Raw genomic sequence first — 7,500 nt, forward strand, 5'->3', positions numbered from 1 at the left:
CAGATAGATACATTTACCTGCAGAGCTCAGCTTTGGAGAAAGAGAGGGGGCAGAGAGCGCAAAGGGGAAGGCCCAAGGTGCACACCTTATTTTACATAAAAGCTCGGGCTCTTGGGAGGACAGGGACATGAGGGTTCTCAGGGAAAGCCATCACATTAGTATTGATGGCTGGGCCTTGAAACACAACAATCCCGGAATGGCCAGGCACAAAATGCCTGTGCAATAGGCCTGACCATAGGCTTCTGGAGGTCTTGCTCTCCAGAGGCCCCAGTGGTCTAAGCCCGACCAGGGCTGTGCCCGACCAGGGCTGTAGGCCGCGTTGGGAGCGCGTTAGGGACGCAGGGTGCAGAACTCTGCCCGTTTCACCCCAGCATTTCGGGGAGGACAGGGAATTTGGCAAAGACAGTGGGAAGGATTTTTAAGGAGGAGAGTTCAGTGACATGATCTGAAACACAATAGTGCTGGTGATCTGGAGGCTGCCTTCTATGAGCCACTTCTGTCGGGAGCAGCCTGCCATCATGCCCTGATAACCACAACACTAGTCCCAAGCCAGTGACCTCAGCAAATGCAAAAACATTCATACTTATAGTCTCCTGCATCTGATTCTTGCCATCATGTGAAACGTTGGCATTCCAATGTCTGTTGCACACACTTTGTTCATAGGTGTGCAATTTGAGTGCGTGCGCCTCATCACTGTCTTGGACAGAGCTCTGTCTCTAAGCTACACATGTGAAGCATTGGTGGTTCAGTGGTAGAATTCTCGCCTGCCACGCGGGAGGCCCGGGTTCGATTCCCGGCCAATGCAAGGCTGTGTTCTTTTGACTTTGCTTTCTAAATCAAATATGGGAACTCAGTGGGGCATAAAATGGGAAACAGTGACCCCCGACGTGATTTGAACACGGAACCGTCTGATCTGGAGTCAGACGCGCTACCGTTGCGCCACGAGGTCCTTGCTTTTGGAGTCACATCAGCAAATGTTGTGAGCCTTTTCATTTTTGCCCACCTCCTTATATGCCTAGGGTTGTATTACAAGGTTTGGCTTTTTGTTTTCCATCCTATTGATGAAATTGAGTGCAGGTGCAGAGAGAACGCAGAGGATTGAAATGTTCAGGGAAAGGGTCTCACGCAGGAGCTCTAGACCAAAGGCACATTACTATGATTTATTAAAGTGCTTCATGCATGCAAAAGGAAACGTCCCTGGGTGGGCTTGAACCACCAACCTTTCGGTTAACAGCCGAACGCGCTAACCGATTGCGCCACAGAGACTAGTGACAAAAGCACATCTCCTGAGACTCAACATATATCTTTATGTGTGCGCGCCTGCCTTGAGCTTGTGTTATATAAGGCGTCTTTATCCTACGCAGCATTTGCCATTTGCTTAGTGTCTTGTCACTGTTGGGTGTTATGATGCGCAGACTACTATCTAATAGTGTTAGGGCCAGTATTACAACCAGTCCCAGTGTATGAGATACATGTATGACTTTTCTGTGGCCTTCTTAGCGTAGCTATCTGCTCCTCTGGTGGTGTTCTACCAGCCTGTCAGGCGTGTGTCTTGCCCATCCAATCTTCACTGTGGCATGTTAGACTTGTCTTCTCTGTGAGCGGAGTCTCCTTCCCAGAGCAGGTGCTTTCTCTGAACTCTTGCTTTGTAAGACTGCTGGGCAAGGCCCTCCCTAGCCCCTCACTCAGATAGATACATTTACCTGCAGAGCTCAGCTTTGGAGAAAGAGAGGGGGCAGAGAGCGCAAAGGGGAAGGCCCAAGGTGCACACCTTATTTTACATAAAAGCTCGGGCTCTTGGGAGGACAGGGACATGAGGGTTCTCAGGGAAAGCCATCACATTAGTATTGATGGCTGGGCCTTGAAACACAACAATCCCGGAATGGCCAGGCACAAAATGCCTGTGCAATAGGCCTGACCATAGGCTTCTGGAGGTCTTGCTCTCCAGAGGCCCCAGTGGTCTAAGCCCGACCAGGGCTGTGCACGACCAGGGCTGTAGGCCACGTTAGGAGCACGTTAGGGACGCAGGGTGCAGAACTCTGCCCGTTTCACCCCAGCATTTCGGGGAGGACAGGGAATTTGGCAAAGACAGTGGGAAGGATTTTTAAGGAGGAGAGTTCAGTGACATGATCTGAAACACAATAGTGCTGGTGATCTGGAGGCTGCCTTCTATGAGCCACTTCTGTCGGGAGCAGCCTGCCATCATGCCCTGATAACCACAACACTAGTCCCAAGCCAGTGACCTCAGCAAATGCAAAAACATTCATACTTATAGTCTCCTGCATCTGATTCTTGCCATCATGTGAAACGTTGGCATTCCAATGTCTGTTGCACACACTTTGTTCATAGGTGTGCAATTTGAGTGCGTGCGCCTCATCACTGTCTTGGACAGAGCTCTGTCTCTAAGCTACACATGTGAAGCATTGGTGGTTCAGTGGTAGAATTCTCGCCTGCCACGCGGGAGGCCCGGGTTCGATTCCCGGCCAATGCAAGGCTGTGTTCTTTTGACTTTGCTTTCTAAATCAAATATGGGAACTCAGTGGGGCATAAATTGGGAAACAGTGACCCCCGACGTGATTTGAACACGCAACCTTCTGATCTGGAGTCAGACGCGCTACCGTTGCGCCACGAGGTCCTTGCTTTTGGAGTCACATCAGCAAATGTTGTGAGCCTTTTCATTTTTGCCCACCTCCTTATGTGCCTAGGGTTGTATTACAAGGTTTGGCTTTTTGTTTTCCATCCTATTGATGAAATTGAGTGCAGGTGCAGAGAGAACGCAGAGGATTGAAATGTTCAGGGAAAGGGTCTCACGCAGGAGCTCTAGACCAAAGGCACATTACTATGATTTATTAAAGTGCTTCATGCATGCAAAAGGAAACGTCCCTGGGTGGGCTTGAACCACCAACCTTTTGGTTAACGGCCGAACACGCTAACCGATTGCGCCACAGAGACTAGTGACAAAAGCACATCTCCTGAGACTCAACATATATCTTTATGTGTGCGCGCCTGCCTTGAGCTTGTGTTATATAAGGCGTCTTTATCCTATGCAGCATTTGTCATTTGCTTAGTGTCTTGTCACTGTTGGGTGTTATGATGCGCAGACTACTGTCTAATGGTGTTAGGGCCAGTATTACAACCAGTCCCAGTGTATGAGATACATGTATGACTTTTCTGTGGCCTTCTTAGCGTAGCTATCTGCTCCTCTGGTGGTGTTCTACCAGCCTGTCAGGCGTGTGTCTTGCCCATCCAATCTTCACTGTGGCATGTTAGACTTGTCTTCTCTGTGAGCGGAGTCTCCTTCCCAGAGCAGGTGCTTTCTCTGAACTCTTGCTTTGTAAGACTGCTGGGCAAGGCCCTCCCTAGCCCCTCACTCAGATAGATACATTTACCTGCAGAGCTCAGCTTTGGAGAAAGAGAGGGGGCAGAGAGCGCAAAGGGGAAGGCCCAAGGTGCACACCTTATTTTACATAAAAGCTCGGGCTCTTGGGAGGACAGGGACATGAGGGTTCTCAGGGAAAGCCATCACATTAGTATTGATGGCTGGGCCTTGAAACACAACAATCCCGGAATGGCCAGGCACAAAATGCCTGTGCAATAGGCCTGACCATAGGCTTCTGGAGGTCTTGCTCTCCAGAGGCCCCAGTGGTCTAAGCCCGACCAGGGCTGTGCCCGACCAGGGCTGTAGGCCGCGTTGGGAGCGCGTTAGGGACGCATAAAGGGACGCAGGGCGCAGAACTCTGCCCGTTTCACCCCAGCATTTCGGGGAGGACAGGGAATTTGGCAAAGACAGTGGGAAGGATTTTTAAGGAGGAGAGCTCAGTGACATGATCTGAAACACAATAGTGCTGGTGATCTGGAGGCTGCCTTCTATGAGCCACTTCTGTCGGGAGCAGCCTGCCATCATGCCCTGATAACCACAACACTAGTCCCAAGCCAGTGACCTCAGCAAATGCAAAAACATTCATACTTATAGTCTCCTGCATCTGATTCTTGCCATCATGTGAAACGTTGGCATTCCAATGTCTGTTGCACACACTTTGTTCATAGGTGTGCAATTTGAGTGCGTGCGCCTCATCACTGTCTTGGACAGAGCTCTGTCTCTAAGCTACACATGTGAAGCATTGGTGGTTCAGTGGTAGAATTCTCGCCTGCCACGCGGGAGGCCCGGGTTCGATTCCCGGCCAATGCAAGGCTGTGTTCTTTTGACTTTGCTTTCTAAATCAAATATGGGAACTCAGTGGGGCATAAAATGGGAAACAGTGACCCCGACGTGATTTGAACACGCAACCTTCTGATCTGGAGTCAGACGCGCTACCGTTGCGCCTCGAGGTCCTTGCTTTTGGAGTCACATCAGCAAATGTTGTGAGCCTTTTCATTTTTGCCCACCTCCTTATATGCCTAGGGTTGTATTACAAGGTTTGGCTTTTTGTTTTCCATCCTATTGATGAAATTGAGTGCAGGTGCAGAGAGAACGCAGAGGATTGAAATGTTCAGGGAAAGGGTCTCACGCAGGAGCTCTAGACCAAAGGCACATTACTATGATTTATTAAAGTGCTTCATGCATGCAAAAGGAAACGTCCCTGGGTGGGCTTGAACCACCAACCTTTCGGTTAACAGCCGAACGCGCTAACCAATTGCGCCACAGAGACTAGTGACAAAAGCACATCTCCTGAGACTCAACATATATCTTTATGTGTGCGCGCCTGCCTTGAGCTTGTGTTATATAAGGCGTCTTTATCCTACGCAGCATTTGCCATTTGCTTAGTGTCTTGTCACTGTTGGGTGTTATGATGCGCAGACTACTATCTAATGGTGTTAGGGCCAGTATTACAACCAGTCCCAGTGTATGAGATACATGTATGACTTTTCTGTGGCCTTCTTAGCGTAGCTATCTGCTCCTCTGGTGGTGTTCTACCAGCCTGTCAGGCGTGTGTCTTGCCCATCCAATCTTCACTGTGGCATGTTAGACTTGTCTTCTCTGTGAGCGGAGTCTCCTTCCCAGAGCAGGTGCTTTCTCTGAACTCTTGCTTTGTAAGACTGCTGGGCAAGGCCCTCCCTAGCCCCTCACTCAGATAGATACATTTACCTGCAGAGCTCAGCTTTGGAGAAAGAGAGGGGGCAGAGAGCGCAAAGGGGAAGGCCCAAGGTGCACACCTTATTTTACATAAAAGCTCGGGCTCTTGGGAGGACAGGGACATGAGGGTTCTCAGGGAAAGCCATCACATTAGTATTGATGGCTGGGCCTTGAAACACAACAATCCCGGAATGGCCAGGCACAAAATGCCTGTGCAATAGGCCTGACCATAGGCTTCTGGAGGTCTTGCTCTCCAGAGGCCCCAGTGGTCTGTGCCCGACCAGGGCTGTAGGCCGCGTTGGGAGCGCGTTAGGGACGCATAAAGGGACGCAGGGCGCAGAACTCTGCCCGTTTCACCCCAGCATTTCGGGGAGGACAGGGAATTTGGCAAAGACAGTGGGAAGGATTTTTAAGGAGGAGAGTTCAGTGACATGATCTGAAACACAATAGTGCTGGTGATCTGGAGGCTGCCTTCTATGAGCCACTTCTGTCGGGAGCAGCCTGCCATCATGCCCTGATAACCACAACACTAGTCCCAAGCCAGTGACCTCAGCAAATGCAAAAACATTCATACTTATAGTCTCCTGCATCTGATTCTTGCCATCATGTGAAACGTTGGCATTCCAATGTCTGTTGCACACACTTCGTTCATAGGTGTGCAATTTGAGTGCGTGCGCCTCATCACTGTCTTGGACAGAGCTCTGTCTCTAAGCTACACATGTGAAGCATTGGTGGGTCAGTGGTAGAATTCTCGCCTGCCACGCGGGAGGCCCGGGTTCGATTCCCGGCCAATGCAAGGCTGTGTTCTTTTGACTTTGCTTTCTAAATCAAATATGGGAACTCAGTGGGGCATAAAATGGGAAACAGTGACCCCGACGTGATTTGAACACGCAACCTTCTGATCTGGAGTCAGACGCGCTACCGTTGCGCCACGAGGTCCTTGCTCTTGGAGTCACATCAGCAAATGTTGTGAGCCTTTTCATTTTTGCCCACCTCCTTATGTGCCTAGGGTTGTATTACAAGGTTTGGCTTTTTGTTTTCCATCCTATTGATGAAATTGAGTGCAGGTGCAGAGAGAACGCAGAGGATTGAAATGTTCAGGGAAAGGGTCTCACGCAGGAGCTCTAGACCAAAGGCACATTACTATGATTTATTAAAGTGCTTCATGCATGCAAAAGGAAACGTCCCTGGGTGGGCTTGAACCACCAACCTTTTGGTTAACAGCCGAACGCGCTAACCGATTGCGCCACAGAGACTAGTGACAAAAGCACATCTCCTGAGACTCAACATATATCTTTATGTGTGCGCGCCTGCCTTGAGCTTGTGTTATATAAGGCGTCTTTATCCTATGCAGCATTTGTCATTTGCTTAGTGTCTTGTCACTGTTGGGTGTTATGATGCGCAGACTACTGTCTAATGGTGTTAGGGCCAGTATTACAACCAGTCCCAGTGTATGAGATACATGTATGACTTTTCTGTGGCCTTCTTAGCGTAGCTATCTGCTCCTCTGGTGGTGTTCTACCAGCCTGTCAGGCGTGTGTCTTGCCCATCCAATCTTCACTGTGGCATGTTAGACTTGTCTTCTCTGTGAGCGGAGTCTCCTTCCCAGAGCAGGTGCTTTCTCTGAACTCTTGCTTTGTAAGACTGCTGGGCAAGGCCCTCCCTAGCCCCTCACTCAGATAGATACATTTACCTGCAGAGCTCAGCTTTGGAGAAAGAGAGGGGGCAGAGAGCGCAAAGGGGAAGGCCCAAGGTGCACACCTTATTTTACATAAAAGCTCGGGCTCTTGGGAGGACAGGGACATGAGGGTTCTCAGGGAAAGCCATCACATTAGTATTGATGGCTGGGCCTTGAAACACAACAATCCTGGAATGGCCAGGCACAAAATGCCTGTGCAATAGGCCTGACCATAGGCTTCTGGAGGTCTTGCTCTCCAGAGGCCCCAGTGGTCTGAGCCCGACCAGGGCTGTGCCCGACCAGGGCTGTAGGCCGCGTTGGGAGCGAGTTAGGGACGCATAAAGGGACGCAGGGCGCAGAACTCTGCCCGTTTCACCCCAGCATTTCGGGGAGGACAGGGAATTTGGCAAAGACAGTGGGAAGGATTTTTAAGGAGGAGAGTTCAGTGACATGATCTGAAACACAATAGTGCTGGTGATCTGGAGGCTGTCTTCTATGAGCCACTTCTGTCGGGAGCAGCCTGCCATCATGCCCTGATAACCACAACACTAGTCCCAAGCCAGTGACCTCAGCAAATGCAAAAACATTCATACTTATAGTCTCCTGCATCTGATTCTTGCCATCATGTGAAACGTTGGCATTCCAATGTCTGTTGCACACACTTTGTTCATAGGTGTGCAATTTGAGTGCGGGCGCCTCATCACTGTCTTGGACAGAGCTCTGTCTCTAAGCTACACATGTGAAGCAT

The 7,500-nt window shown here is 50.1% G+C and overlaps 13 non-coding genes across 13 annotated transcripts in view; 5 read left to right on the forward strand and 8 right to left on the reverse strand.

Moving 5' to 3' along the window:
* The first annotated feature begins 734 nt into the window (after positions 1–734).
* TRNAG-GCC (transfer RNA glycine (anticodon GCC)) lies at positions 735–805 on the forward strand. Its single transcript has one exon. It is a non-coding gene; the product is annotated as a tRNA-Gly (tRNA).
* A 71-nt stretch (positions 806–876) lies between these two features.
* Positions 877–949, reverse strand: TRNAW-CCA (transfer RNA tryptophan (anticodon CCA)). The gene has a single exon. It is a non-coding gene; the product is annotated as a tRNA-Trp (tRNA).
* Positions 950–1,192: 243 nt separating this feature from the next.
* TRNAN-GUU (transfer RNA asparagine (anticodon GUU)) lies at positions 1,193–1,266 on the reverse strand. The gene has a single exon. It is a non-coding gene; the product is annotated as a tRNA-Asn (tRNA).
* A 1,154-nt stretch (positions 1,267–2,420) lies between these two features.
* On the forward strand, positions 2,421–2,491 carry TRNAG-GCC (transfer RNA glycine (anticodon GCC)). Its single transcript has one exon. It is a non-coding gene; the product is annotated as a tRNA-Gly (tRNA).
* A 71-nt stretch (positions 2,492–2,562) lies between these two features.
* On the reverse strand, positions 2,563–2,635 carry TRNAW-CCA (transfer RNA tryptophan (anticodon CCA)). The gene has a single exon. It is a non-coding gene; the product is annotated as a tRNA-Trp (tRNA).
* Positions 2,636–2,878: 243 nt separating this feature from the next.
* Positions 2,879–2,952, reverse strand: TRNAN-GUU (transfer RNA asparagine (anticodon GUU)). Its single transcript has one exon. It is a non-coding gene; the product is annotated as a tRNA-Asn (tRNA).
* A 1,166-nt stretch (positions 2,953–4,118) lies between these two features.
* TRNAG-GCC (transfer RNA glycine (anticodon GCC)) lies at positions 4,119–4,189 on the forward strand. Its single transcript has one exon. It is a non-coding gene; the product is annotated as a tRNA-Gly (tRNA).
* Positions 4,190–4,260: 71 nt separating this feature from the next.
* Positions 4,261–4,332, reverse strand: TRNAW-CCA (transfer RNA tryptophan (anticodon CCA)). The gene has a single exon. It is a non-coding gene; the product is annotated as a tRNA-Trp (tRNA).
* Positions 4,333–4,575: 243 nt separating this feature from the next.
* Positions 4,576–4,649, reverse strand: TRNAN-GUU (transfer RNA asparagine (anticodon GUU)). Its single transcript has one exon. It is a non-coding gene; the product is annotated as a tRNA-Asn (tRNA).
* A 1,150-nt stretch (positions 4,650–5,799) lies between these two features.
* On the forward strand, positions 5,800–5,870 carry TRNAG-GCC (transfer RNA glycine (anticodon GCC)). Its single transcript has one exon. It is a non-coding gene; the product is annotated as a tRNA-Gly (tRNA).
* Positions 5,871–5,941: 71 nt separating this feature from the next.
* TRNAW-CCA (transfer RNA tryptophan (anticodon CCA)) lies at positions 5,942–6,013 on the reverse strand. Its single transcript has one exon. It is a non-coding gene; the product is annotated as a tRNA-Trp (tRNA).
* A 243-nt stretch (positions 6,014–6,256) lies between these two features.
* On the reverse strand, positions 6,257–6,330 carry TRNAN-GUU (transfer RNA asparagine (anticodon GUU)). Its single transcript has one exon. It is a non-coding gene; the product is annotated as a tRNA-Asn (tRNA).
* A 1,166-nt stretch (positions 6,331–7,496) lies between these two features.
* The window catches only part of TRNAG-GCC (transfer RNA glycine (anticodon GCC)), a 71-nt gene continuing 67 nt past the window's right edge, over positions 7,497–7,500 (forward strand). The window contains exon 1 of the tRNA in view: positions 7,497–7,500. This exon is cut by the window's right edge and continues 67 nt beyond it. This is a non-coding gene — a tRNA (tRNA-Gly).

The sequence above is a fragment of the Triturus cristatus genome, chromosome 4_2 (assembly GCF_964204655.1).
Source record: "Triturus cristatus chromosome 4_2, aTriCri1.1, whole genome shotgun sequence".
Classification (NCBI taxonomy): Eukaryota; Metazoa; Chordata; class Amphibia; order Caudata; family Salamandridae; genus Triturus; species Triturus cristatus.